Genomic DNA, 13,885 nt, shown 5'->3' on the forward strand with positions numbered 1-13,885 from the left:
AATTTGAAATTTTTATGAAAAGAACAAACTCCTGGAAAAAAATAACACTATTAATTGAGGTAAGGCTAACCTATTGTAACATAAAAAATGAAACATATGATGCCTTAAAAAACAGATGATCTATTTTTCTTTTATTGTCCAGTTTTCAGGAGAGTAATCAATGTGGCAGTTTCCCTTGATGGGGCCATCCAGAGACATCACTGGTTAGGTTTTGCAGGAAACAGAAAGCACATTCAGATGAAGCTATTGAGGGAAGTTCTTTAAGGGGAGTATAGCTACAAGTGTGGGAATGTAAAAAAGAAACTAATAAGACAAAGAATACTACTCCGTTGTTAGCAATGGCGTAAGAGAATTGGGGGTTGGCCAGGGACTGTTTTCAGCCCTAGGTCTGAAGGAACAAGGAAGTAGAAGCAGTTACTAGAACCAAAAGAGAGTAGATAAAGTGGAGACTCTCCCAATAGATGCTCTTGTCATTGGTAGGATGCAGCTAACCTATGACAACTCAGCAGAGAGAGCAGAGGGAATGGATATCTTGACTGAACCCCCCTTCCACCATCCCGAATCCATAAGGCAGGGAGCTATTAATGGAGGCCAGAAAGCCTCCCAGGACACAGAGCGAAGGGGAGGAGTGTACAGAGTGAGTCCTAAGCAGCAGACAGCTTCATCATGTTGCTGCACCACAGCTAGGTAACTATAGTTATCTGCATGGCTGAAGCTAGGTCATCCTCATGTCTGTTTCTCCAAACTGGAAGGAAAGAAAGACTTCGAGGATGTCAGGGAGAAATACCCCAAGTCTTCAGTCCCAGGACCAGAAATGGTAGCCATTACTTTTACTCTCTTACCAATGGTAAAAGCTAACTGCGTGGCATCACCGAACTAACTGCTGGGGGAAATGGGTGGTGTAATACACCTGGAGAGACATACGTTCGAGGACGAAGAAAGAATAAATTTTGGTGAACAGCTAGTGTTCTGTGCCGCAGTCTACCCTCTGGTCAACAGCAGTAGTCCACTCTTCTCTCACACATTGTATCCCTCACCAAGAAAGATAACCCCAAGCCCCACCCAATTTCTCCCTTCAGTTCAAAGCACACAGTCTCAGGGCGATGTTCTGATCTCTACATTAGGTCCAGATGTGGCTACATGAGGCAGCCTATAAAATAAAATATTGTCCCCACAACACATCCAATTATGATGGTTGAGTATGAACAGAATATCGATAATAAACAATAATAAACAGTTGTGTCTTCTCTTAAAAGGAAGACTAGCATACACTTAGCAGTCTCTGGTCCATACCAATGACATTATTCCACCCGGGAGGAAATGGGAAGGCTACCTGTCTTGGTAATGGTGTATTTTTCTAGGTCCCCTGTGAGTCCAAATTTTACCCTTTTGGAATTCTTTCTAGTACATTATGCTTTAAGATCACATTGAAAGTGAGTCTTAGAAAGACTATGTAATTTTAGTAACCTCCTTCTTACAGGTGTACATTTGAGAATTTGAGGACATTTCCAGGTCAGATTTTTGGCTGCTTCTGCAATGTAAATAGCTTAGCATTTGACAGGCTTCAGCATCTGTTTGTTGTCAGTAATTGCCACGTGCCAGCAACAAATTCAGATTCCTTTTTGGAACACAGTTTTCAAGCTTACTTTACTTCCTGGTTTCCATGTCTACCCATTTCGCTCTCCCTCACCTAAATGCTGCCTCCTTTGAGGCCATTTGAGGGAATGGGTAAAAGGAGACAAAGTGGTGAATATATCCCACAGTGCTGGCTTGCTTGGTTTTCCTAACGAGGAGGTATTTGAGGAAGGCTATGAGCTATAGCCAGTTTTCCTCCTGCTGTTGGGGCACAGCACCACATTTCTAGGCCTCCTCTATAGCCTCTGCTTTGGGCCTGCCAGTTCTTACCTGAACACATAATTTTATCACTGCCCTGTACTGAAAATGTCAAGGAACAACCAACCAATACACAACAACATTCCGGTTGCTCTTTGGGGAAATGGCCGGCCTTTCAAGTTGTTGCAGGAAATGTTTTTCTTAAATATTTGTGTGATGGTGTTTTAAGGACTTCTAGTTTTGCAGCCTGTGAAATGTTTCTTCAAGTCTAATCTAACCACATATTTAAGGTTATTTTTTGAACCCCACTTCTATGTTCAAATTCCTGAATTTTTAAGGTCACTGTAAGCTGTTGTAACAGGCTTCCCAGGTGGTGCTAGTGGTAAAGAATATGCCTTCCAATGCAGGAGACATAAGAGATGTGGACTCGATCCCTGGGTTGGGAAGACCCCCTGGAGGAGGACATGGCATCCCACTCCAGTATTCTTGCCTGGAGAATCCCATGGACAGAAGAGCCAGGTGGGCTACAGCCCATGGGGTCGCAAAGAGTTAGACAGGACTAAAGCAACAGAACACACGCATGCTAGCTGTTGTAATAAAGGCCCCTTGTATATAGTGGCTTAAAGATAGTACATCATAGCAGGTAGGAGCACAGACTGGGGAGTCCAAGTTTCTGGATTTGAACCCCAGTTCAGTTATTTACTAACTGTGCAACTCTGGCCTTCTCTCTGAGTTTCAGTTTTCTCTTCTTTAACATAGAGGTAATAAGACTAATTAGCACTTACAGTTTTTAAGAGGATTAGAGAGTAAATATATGTAAAATTTAGAACAGTACTTGTTATATGCCAGTGTTATATATATGCTTCCTCATTTTAGAAAAACATTTATAATCTCTTTCACGTCAGAGATCTCAGATAACAGTTTCTCAGACAGATCGGCATGAAAATTCTGATCCTTGTGGTACTCCAGGGGTCTAGCAGTTTTCATGCAAGAGAGTATATTTTGTAGGGCATTAACATCTGCATGAACAATCATCATATTGGTTTCCATCCCAAAGAAAAGCAAAAGAAAGTATGCAGAAACATGCCAAATATCTTCAGGCCCAACCTGGAAATGGCACTTCTACTGACACTCTATTAATAATGGACATCATAGGGGAATACCTAACTGGACGGGAAGCTGGGAAATTTAGTTCGGACGGGTCTCCTTGTGCCCAGAGAGGAAGGGTTTGGGTAAGTAGCTAGTGTCCTCTATCATAGTTCCTTCACTGACTCAAGACGAGTTTATAAATCATAATTCTATTACCATTAAAGAAATTGAGTTTGTAATAAAAGTTTTTCAAAGTAAAAGAAACAATACTAGAGATAACCAAATGTTAATAAAGTTGAAATGGATAAACAGACGGTAGTAAATTCATACAATGAAACAGTATACAACTAGTGCTATTTGAAACATGGATGAACTTCATGAATAATGTTGAGCTAAAGAAAATAAAAATTAATACAAAAAGTATTAAAATGATTTTATTTGGAAGGAATCCCAAGAAGGCAAAATTAAACAGTGCTGTTTGGGGATGCATGCTTAGATGGTTACATTAGAGAGAACAGGGAGATAGTGGTTATCACAAAAGTTAGGATAGTGGTTGCCTCTAGGGAAGGTGGGATTGTAGTCAGGCCAAGATACACAGGAAAACATCTGGAGTGCTGGCATTGTTGCACTTCCTGACTTGGATGATGGTTTACATTGATATTTCTTTATAATTTTTCTATAACTATATATATATATATATTATACACTTTTGAGTATATACAATGTACCTCATGATAGATTTTTTATGTGTATGGACAAGCTAAGTCAATTTCAGAAAATAAAAATGAAGGGCAGGTATAGGTCTAATAATAAAAACAGTTTAGTATTTGTGCAAGAAAAAGAAAAACAGACCAATGGAATAGAAAAGAGATCTGAGAAACATATTTCTGCCTGTGGAATTCAAGTAAGATAAAATTGGCAGCACCAATTAATAGGGTAAGGATGCTTGTTTAGGAAATGGAAGTGGGAAAACCAGCTCACATTATGCAAGGAAATAAAACTATGTCCTACCTAACATCACTAGGTAACTACTCAGCAAGGATCAACACTATAACCTTTAGAGTTAATAGAAGACAATATAGGAGAGTATCTATGACCTAAGGATAGGGAATGACTTCTGACACATGTTTCAAAAATAGAAACTCTAAGACAAGAAAGTTGATTGAACCATCAAAGTTAAGGATTTCCATTCAGTGAAGGATGCCACTCACAAAGATTATAGATGAATATCAGAATGAGAAATATTTGAAATGTTAAACTGACAACATATTAAAGAGTAGAATATACTAGAACTCTTGAGAATAACAAAGTGGAGACACTAACCCCAAGGAATAACAGCAATAATGTGAAGAGGCAATTTGCAGAAGAGGGGGGGAAAATGAAGCACATGAAAAGCTTAGAATTTTCAATTATCAGAGAAGTGCCAATTAAAACAGCACTCTTAAATTACTTTCTACCTATTAGACTAGCAAAATTAAAAGACTCAATATCGTCGAGTGTTGACAGAAAGTTAAGGGTATATGGAACTTCATGCACTGTTTGTGGGAGTGTAGCTAATTTTGGCCACGGTAAGTAAGACCCAGAGCTCAAGGAATCATAAGAACTGTAGGATCCAGAACCACGCCTGCAGCCAAACTAGCAGAGCAGATGCTTGCTATACTGCTTCTTTGCTCAAGGTTTCAAATTTCTGTCTTGCTCAAGCCCTTCTGAGTTGAGGCACAAAATCACATCCTGGACTGTTACTTCAAGAGCTGTGGAAGTTTAGGTTCTAGTTACCACCTCTGAAGGGCAAGAAGGCATGAGAAGAGTGGTATCTGACTCCCCCCATATTCAACCACACCCCAGCTGAAGTTCAGACACTGTTATGTTATAAAATCTCCCTACATGATTCGAATATGTAGCCAGGATTTTAAAACTCTGTACCCAAAGGATGTTTTAAAAGAGGTGGAAGGTGCTGAGTTAGTGTCGCTACCACACCATCACAAAAGACCTGGTTGCACACATAATATTATTGATGTACTTGTGTTCAAACTATTATACATCACAATACTTCATGAAATTGTCCACAGCAAAAAACAAATCACTTACTTTTTGCCAAAATTCAATTTTGCCATGAAATGAGGTTGTTTAGAAAATAATTTATTGGAGATGTAAAAGACCATAATTAGCATAGAAAAGGGCAAGTGAGGAAATCCAAGTCCTACATGCTTAAGTAGGAATAGAGAATGTAATGGAAACTTTTAACACACAATTTGATACTCTCTACGACAGAGCAGACAGAGCAGAAAAAGCTGGGTTCCTCAGGGATGATTTTGGGAAATGAAGCACTGCGGTTTCTAACAGCTAACTGGTGTATCACAAGAACCTGTAAAATGTCATTGATTCCATTAAGAAGTAAAACCTAAATGAAGTACAGATGGAACATTCTCTGGACTGCTGGCAATTTTCACTATAGAAAAAAAGAGTGGCTTCTGTAGTGAATCTGAAGACTGTCCTGGTACTGAAAATAAATCACACTGTATGGTGGAAGACACACACACAAACACACACATTATAGAATTAATGGAAACAGTAAAGTTAGATGTGCCCTACCATTAATAGGTTTAAATATTTTGATCTTTTTCCTTTTCTTGTCTTGCTACCTTCACTGCTTTCCAGAATTTTTCCTGATGAGCACTCTCTCAATAAAACATGAGCTTTTGAAATCCTCTACTTCCAAGGAACCAGACATTGATTTTCACCTTGATGCCCATCAGCCCAAGAGAAAAGCTAGATATTCACTTTCCCAACCTCTACGGTAGGTTGGATAACTGTTGCCCAAATATCCTTGTTCTCTTCTTGGTATGCTATTCTCAGTGGGCTGGTGATCCATCTCTGTGCTACTGAACTTAAAGAGTGGCCACATGGCTTACTACGGCCCACGAAATGTTGGTAAAGTAACACACGCCACTTCTTCCAGGTAGAAACATCAAGTGTACATGTTTCACTGTGTCTCTTTTCTGTTTGCCTCCAAACTGGTAATGCCGTAGATGCCCTCTGCTCTGCTAGACTGTATCCTGGATTGGTGATGACAGGAAGCAGAGCCGCAGCCAACCTGCAATGGACACGTGGCCTAAGTGATAAACAGACCATTGCTGTAAGCCTCTGTAAGCACACTGCAGTATTCTTTTTCATTTATTGCGTATTTCATTGTATGAATATCCCACAATTTATTTATCCATTCTACTACTGATGAACACTTATGCTGCATCCAGTTTGTTTTTTTTAATTATAAACTAAGCTGCAATGAACCTTCTTGTACAATGTATTTTAACACACATATGTAAACATTTCTGTTGGGTATACATGCAGAATTGGAGTTAGTAGTAGGATACACTCACGTCTAGCACATACATTTCGTTCCACACAAGCATATGTGCAGCAAGGTAGTCATTCCACTAAACGCTGGAGAGATCCTGTTGCTCCACTTTCTTTCTTTAAAATAGTAGATTCAATGTCTTTAATAAATGTACAATTATTGAGATTTTCCTGTTTCTTCTTGTGTATCTTTTGTAAGTTTAGAATTTCATTATTTTCATCTAATTTTTCAAATTTAGTGGAATAAAGTAGTTCATAATACATTTTTATTTTATAAAAAGATTTTTAGGATCTGTGGTAATATTCTCTTTAGATTTTCTAACCTCTCTCTGTCTTACTAAAGATTTGTCCTCTGACTTTTTTAATGTGGTAAAACCCCCATAACATAAAATCCACCATTTGGAAATATACAATTCAGTGGCATTTAATACATTCACAGTGTCATGCAACCATCATTACTGTTTAGTGTCAGAATATTTTCCTTACCCCAAAAAGGAAACCCATGTCCATCAAGCCATGACTCTCTGTTACCCTTTTCCCCTACTCCTAGTAACAACTAGCTGCTTTCTATCTCTGTGCATTTACCTATCCTGGCTATTTCATATAAATGGAGTCATAATACACGGTCTTCTTTCACTTAGCATAATATTTTCAAAGTGCCACCATGTTGTAGCATGTATCAGGACCTCATCATTATGACTGAACAACTTTCTACACAATGGGTATTCTCTCTTTGTTTTCTATTTCATAGATTGCTGGTCTTTTTTATTATTTCTATCATTCAACTTTATGTTTTTCAGTTTTTGAGATGAATTAGATAACTGTTTAATGCTTAGATAACTGTTGTGAAGTGGTGTAGTAGTCTGTTTTTGCTTTACATACTTTGAAATTCTATTTCTGAAGTGTTAGTCGCTCAGTCATGTCTGACTCTTTGCAAACCCATGGGCTTCCCTGATGGCTCACATGGTAAAGAATCTTCCTGCATTGTAGGAGAAGCAGGTTTGATCCCTGGGTCAGGAATTCCATGAACAGAGGAGCCTGGCAGGCTACAGTCCATGGGGTCGCAAAGAGTCAGACACGACTGAGTGACTAACACTTTCTGTCTTTAGATGCACTTAAATTTAGGGTCACCAAAGCCGGACATACATATCTGAAATGCCTACATTTCCTAACTTAGTGACTTTGCATAAACTGGGCATAGTAACATTGGCCCTATCTCACCTACCAGGATGTTGTGAGGTGAAAACACTTTTTAAACTTTTTTCTATACTTGGATAGAACTTTATTAGTTGCACTGCAGTTGCTTTATTTCTGCAGAGCAGTTTCACAGATTTTCTCCATTTATTTCATTTAATAAACCCATAGGAATTATCTTCATTTTATTTCTGCTACTATAGAATTTCAGAAAATGACCATGAATCCAGGATTCAACTCCGGTGGTTTCTGAATTGGCTTTTTTTCGTTTTGTATTTTTACTAGAGACGCCTCAAGCAGAATGGTGTTATTGGAGTTTTCAGGACATTGGAATTTTATACTTACAGACACTTGAGAACATTGCAATTACTGCCAACCAGGTTCAGCAACTTCTAAAGGAAGAATAGCAAGTGCAGCCACAAAATCAACTCTCTGTGCCTGCAGAATTAAGCTTGGCAGATTTGGTTCTGGCTCTCTGCCAGTGCATTGACAGGTTCTACTGAATATTCAGTAGTTCAGGTTTGTGTAAGAATTAGTAGATGTGCTTTTTACCAAATATATTTAAGAACTAACATGTCAATGTGGGTAAATAACTATTTAGCATGTGAGGAGTAAAAGAGCAAAGGAAATGAATTATAAAAGTCTGGGTGATATCTGAGACAGGACTTTTAAAAATATTAGATTATAAGTTGCTGTGATAAAAAGGAATTCTAAGTTTAAAAAACCTGCAAAGCTTCCCATTAATTTTAAACTTCTGTCTTTAATGGACTCCATTATAATTTTTTATACATTTTAACAACTCTTAAATAGGAAATCACTGTATAATTGATAGTTTTTAAAGAATTATGTTGCAGATTGATAGTTTTTTCTTTTCTAGTGGCACATAAAATAACAAAACAATTAAAATAATAAAATAATAAACATAAGACCTATGATACTTTAAAGTTAATAAATTATGGCATATTAAAGTATTCCAGAGGCTCCAGGAATGGCTGTCAAACATTTATTCAGTTATTGAACAACATATATTAAGCATCTAACCTCTGTTAGGTACTATACCAGGTATCAGACTATAACAATGAAGGTATCAGACGAGGTAGCTATCAGACTAGACTATACCAGGTATCTATCAGACTAGACTATAAAAGGTATCAGACTATAACAATCAAACTATAACAATTTGTTTTAGTGAATAAAATGAAACAGTAATATGATACTAATAATACACAGAGTGGTAAGAATAATAAAGAAGCATTGTGTATATGAGAAGGGTATTTAAGATTTCAGGGTCAAGAAAGACTACCTGAAGTAAGTTCTAAACTGACACCTGAAAGAACAAGTAAGATGTGGACATGTCAACCATGAGGAATAGAGAGGTTTTCGAAAAAATTGTTTCAAACAAAAGAGTAGGTACAGAGCAAGAGTTTCAGAGAGTAGGTCATTTCAAAGTAATTGACAGTCCACAGGAAATCATTCATTGGTCAAGAGTTTTCACCTTTTTTTGGACAAGGATTCTTGATCTCTGCCCTTGGTCATCACAGGCTTCAAGGCTGGACATGTGAAACCGCTGAAAGGGCATGTGAGTGTTTTCTGGATGTGTGACTCCAAGGAGGGGCTTTACTGCCTTCAGCAGTTTCAAGGCTGGTTGAGTCCCTTCAAGCAAAGTTAAGAATCTGTGCTCTAAGGTCTGACAGAGTAGAACAAACAAATTGAAAAGGATACTCATATACTATATAACTTATACAATGAATGAATTAGTTAACAAATCAACCAAATCAGAGGAGTAGGAAGTGGCATCTCTTCTCTATTCTTCAATCCACCCTTTAGTCCCATGTCTTTCTTCCTTCATCCTCATCCTTTGCCATTCATCCCTTCTTTTACCCCTTCTCCAAATTTTTGAACACCTATTATGTGCCAGAAATTGATTAGGAGTTGAGAAGAAAGATGACAAATTAGTCAAAGCCTGTGCCTTCCTCAAGTTTAAGTACTAACAAAGGGAAGCAGGCTGCACACAAGTGAGCAAACAGCGAAACAAGATAGTCTCTTACGGCGAAGGCTGCTGTGAAGGCAGGGCTGACAGTCAAAGTCCTTAACACCTGGTATCGCACGTTCTCAGACTCTCAAATTAAGCAGGGCACTCCATGGGAGGAGTGTCCTGGAGACTCTACTGTGCCAGGCAGTAACTCCTTAGTCACTGGTTCCCCCTGGGGTGTGGGGCGGACAGGGGGCGGAGGTTTTCCAAAGACGGGAAATGGTCAGCATTGTGAAGGATTCCTTGGGAGGTTTGAAGAAGTATTTGCCAACCAGTACAGAAAGATATCACTATTCTAATAACCAGTACTTCTCTACTGGTGCCAACCATTTCATATCAGCTCTGAGGTCTTAGTGACTGGTGGTGGGCAGAAGATGCAAAAGGAGCTTACTACAGAGTGACGCTAGAAAGGCCTTTCAGGAGAAATGACTTTTCAGCTAAGACCTGAATGACAAGAAAGAGAAAATCAAGGAGCAGTCAGGGAGCAGGCAAGGGAATGGGGGAATATTCTAGCGAAAGACTAGCAAAGGCAAGAATGATGAGGTACAATATATTTGGCATGTTTACAGAAAGATAAGAAGGCTAATATTCCTGGAACATTCATGAGTGGAGGATAAGAAATCAGGTCAGATCACAGGCACAAGGCCAGATCTCACGTGGCCTTTTAGGCTACGATGGTAAAGTAAAATGAGAAGCCACAGCAGGGAGGCCTTGAGGCAGGGAAATGATGCGGTCTTGTTCACATTTTTTAAAAATCACCTGCAGTGCGGAGAATGGACTGGAGGGTTAGAGACAGAACACTGGCGAGGCTGTTTGAGCCTACAGACAATAGTGGCCCGGATCAGTGATGATCAGTGGAAAAGGGGAGACGCGGCCTGATTCAGGATTGATTTGGAACCTGGGGTGGTTTTAAAGGTAAGCCCACACATTCTTTGATATGCATCCCCTCAAGAGAGGGAGCTTAATTCCTCTCTCCAAAAGGGGGGCTGGAGATAGTTGTTGGCTTCTAGTAAAGAGTCTAGGGCAGACACTGAGGGGTGTTACTTCTGTAGTTAGGTTGTTAATAGATTGTGGCTTCCATTTGGGAGGCACACTCTCTTGCTTGGGTAGATAGCTTATCCTGAGGGACACCAGCTACCTTGTTGTGCTGCAACTCTGTGGCAAGGTCCATGAAGCAGAATTGCAATCTGCCAAGAACTATGTGAGTGATCTTGGAAGCTAATCTCATCCCCTCCATCCCATCCTAGTAGAGCTTTCAGATGAGACTACAACTCTATTGGTAGCATCAGTGGTAAAGAACTCACCTGACAATGCAAAAGACATAGGAGATGTGGGTTCAATCCCTGGGTCGGGAAGATTCCCCTGGAGGAGGGCATAGCAACCTACTTCAGTATTCTTGCCTGGAGAATCCCATGGACAGAGGAGCCTGACAGGCTACAGTCCATAGTGTCCCAAAGAGTCGGACATAACTGAAGCGACTTAGCACACAAGCACAGCTCTATTAGTCAGGGTTCTCCAGAAAAAGAGGATGGATAGAGAGAGATAAGAGGGGATTTATTGTGGAACTGGCTCACAGGATTATAGAAGTTGATATATGCCAGGATATGCTGCCTGCAAGCTGAAACTATGGGTTTATCAAGAGACAATAAATGTCTTTTGACTGTGAGATTTTTATGTAATTTGCTATGCAGCAGTAAACAATTAATACAGAAGTAGAGCCTATGACTGATACGCCTGGGTAAGGAGATGTGAGAGAAAGAGATGGATGAACAAAAACATCTAGGTTTGGTGTTTGAGCAACCAGATGGTAGTGGTGCCATTTACTAAAGTGTGGAGGGTTTGGAGGATAGAACACGCTGGTGTGAGGGAATCAATAATTCTGGTTTGGAGACATTTTGAAGAGACTATAAGAAACCCCAGTGGAAGCATCAACCAGGCAGCCAGCAGGTGAGCACAGAGTGAGTGCTGTAGCCCACCAGGTTCCTCTGACCATGGGATTCTCTAAGCAAGAATATTAGAGTGGCTTGCATCTCCTACTTCAGAGGATCTTCCTTACCCAGGGATCAAACCTGCACTTCCTGTGTCTCCTGCATTGGCAGGCAGATTCTTCACCACTGCGCTACCTGGGAAGGTATATGTTCACCAGCCAACCAGCCTAATGTCTAATAAGGGACCACTTTTTGCCAGCCTCTTTTTTATGCCCTGGGGTCACAGTACAGAAAAGACAGAAACTCTGACCTCAAGGAGCTTCCATTCCATTAGGCAGCAACAAAGTATAAATAAATTAACGAGCTGGCTTCAGAAACAAAAAGTGATTGAAAAAAATGAGATAGCAAGATGCTGCTGAAGGCGGCACGTGCTACTTTAGCTAGATAGATCAAAGAGGATCTGTTAGAGCCACAGCAAGTGACCTGAGTTAGGTGTGTACATTTCTGAAACTCCAGCATACTGATGGCATGTAAATCTACTGGAATGGATGGGGCCACCTTGAGGAAGAATGTAGAAAGATATCTCAAAACTAGTCCGAGGGCTTCATTATTTTGAGGTCAATGACAGGAGGACCCTGCAAAGAAGACCAGAAAGGCAGAGGAAAGATGGATAGGGTGGGATCACGAATACAAGAGAAAGTATTGAAAAAGAAGGAAGTGGTGATCTGTGCCCAATGTGGTTAAAAGTTGAGTATGATTACAGCATAGATGTAACCACTGGACTGGGTAACATAGATGTTATGAGTGGTTTAGTAAGAGCCAATTCCATGGTTGAGCTGAAGGAACACAAGCTCTATTAGAATGGTCAAGTGGAGTATGGGAGGTTAAAGATACTTCCTAAAATCAGTTACCAAACCAAAAACTTATTTTCCTACACACAATGAGTAAGAAATTTGGGCAAGATTCAGCAGGTTGATTCTTCTGCCTCATGTGGTTTCAACTGGGATCCTGCCTCAGTGATACTCTCTGGGTGGCTGGACAAGTCTCAGGGGTCCAAGAAGGCTTCAGTTGTCCCCAGCACCTTGGTGGAGATAGCTAGAAGGCTGGCCTTAGCTGGCCACTTTCCCTCTCCACATGCTCAGACCCTTTCATGTGGACACACCAGTGAGGCTGTCAGATTTATTAAGCAGAAGCTCAAGATGTAAGAGTAAGTGTTTGAGTGACAAGAGATGGAGGCCCCTGGTCTCTAAGGCTATGCCTGAAAACTTGGACAGCACCACTACATTCTATAAATTAAGGCATTCACAGAGATAGCACCAATGTCAAAAGACGGATCTTGTACCACACTTTTCTATAGAAAGAGTGTCAAAGAATTTGTGGCCATCATTAATCTGTTACAAAAGGTGATAAAATGGAAGCAGCAACTGTTGACAAGTCTAAGAGATTTTATCAATTTTTTTTTACAGAAGCAGCAGAGAAAGCAAGCAGTAGGTAGTTAAAATGTGGGATCAAAAAGTATTTTCCCCAGAAAACTATGAGTGAACCTAAAGCATGCCTGTTTCTAATGGCAATATTCCAGAGAAGAGGAAGATGTTATAGGAGAGAGAAGTTGTAACTGGGACCAAAATTCTTGAGAAGGAAATAAAAAAACAAGAAACCCAGAGCAAAGGGAAGAGATGGTCTTTCATGAACAGGAAACTCTCATTCATGGAAACAGGAGAGAAGGCAGAGGGTAGAGGCACTTCCTACCCTGCTTTGCTCAGAAGTCGCCTTATCAGTGATGCCTCCCCAGACACCCCTTTCTTAAAGGGCACCTCAGTATGCCTGCTCTATGCCTTTCCCTGCCTTATTGTTCTCCACAGAGGATGTGCATCCCCATAATGCAAACATGCATCATCCACAGCATATTTTTATGATATATTTACTGATTGCTGGCACATAACAGGTACTCAGTGTCAGTCAAGAGTCTGGAATGAATGAACACCATAGAGAGGTATCTGATGAGTGGTGCTGAAAGAGAAGCTTGATATGCAAGTGTCTGATGGAGCCACGTGGTGGTAGTCAGGAGAGAATAAACTTGTATCTTAAGAGGTTGCAATCACAGCCCTCCCTTCCTTTTGTGCCTTTTCTGGCTTAGTCACAGTGATCAAGTTACGGAACCCCTCTGAGTCACAGGATTAGGACGTTGTTAGCACAAAGTGAGCGTTCCTCAAAGCCTGGCTCTCCTTTCCCACAACTCTCCATTTCCCCCGACCTGCCTATTCTCCCCTTTCTGCCCGCTCTAAGTAGCTGGTTCTCTTTAAAGCATCCGGGGCGCACAGCACCAGGCTGCAGGCACTGACCCCAACCAAGTTCCCGCAGTCCCGGAGCAGGGCGGGCGGGAGCTGCGCCCAGGGACGGGGTGGGGCCAACCCCCGAGCGGCCCTAGCTGCGGGTGCGCAGGGTCTCCACC

This window comes from Odocoileus virginianus, chromosome 1 (genome assembly GCF_023699985.2).
Source record: "Odocoileus virginianus isolate 20LAN1187 ecotype Illinois chromosome 1, Ovbor_1.2, whole genome shotgun sequence".
NCBI classification, from domain to species: domain Eukaryota; kingdom Metazoa; phylum Chordata; class Mammalia; order Artiodactyla; family Cervidae; genus Odocoileus; species Odocoileus virginianus.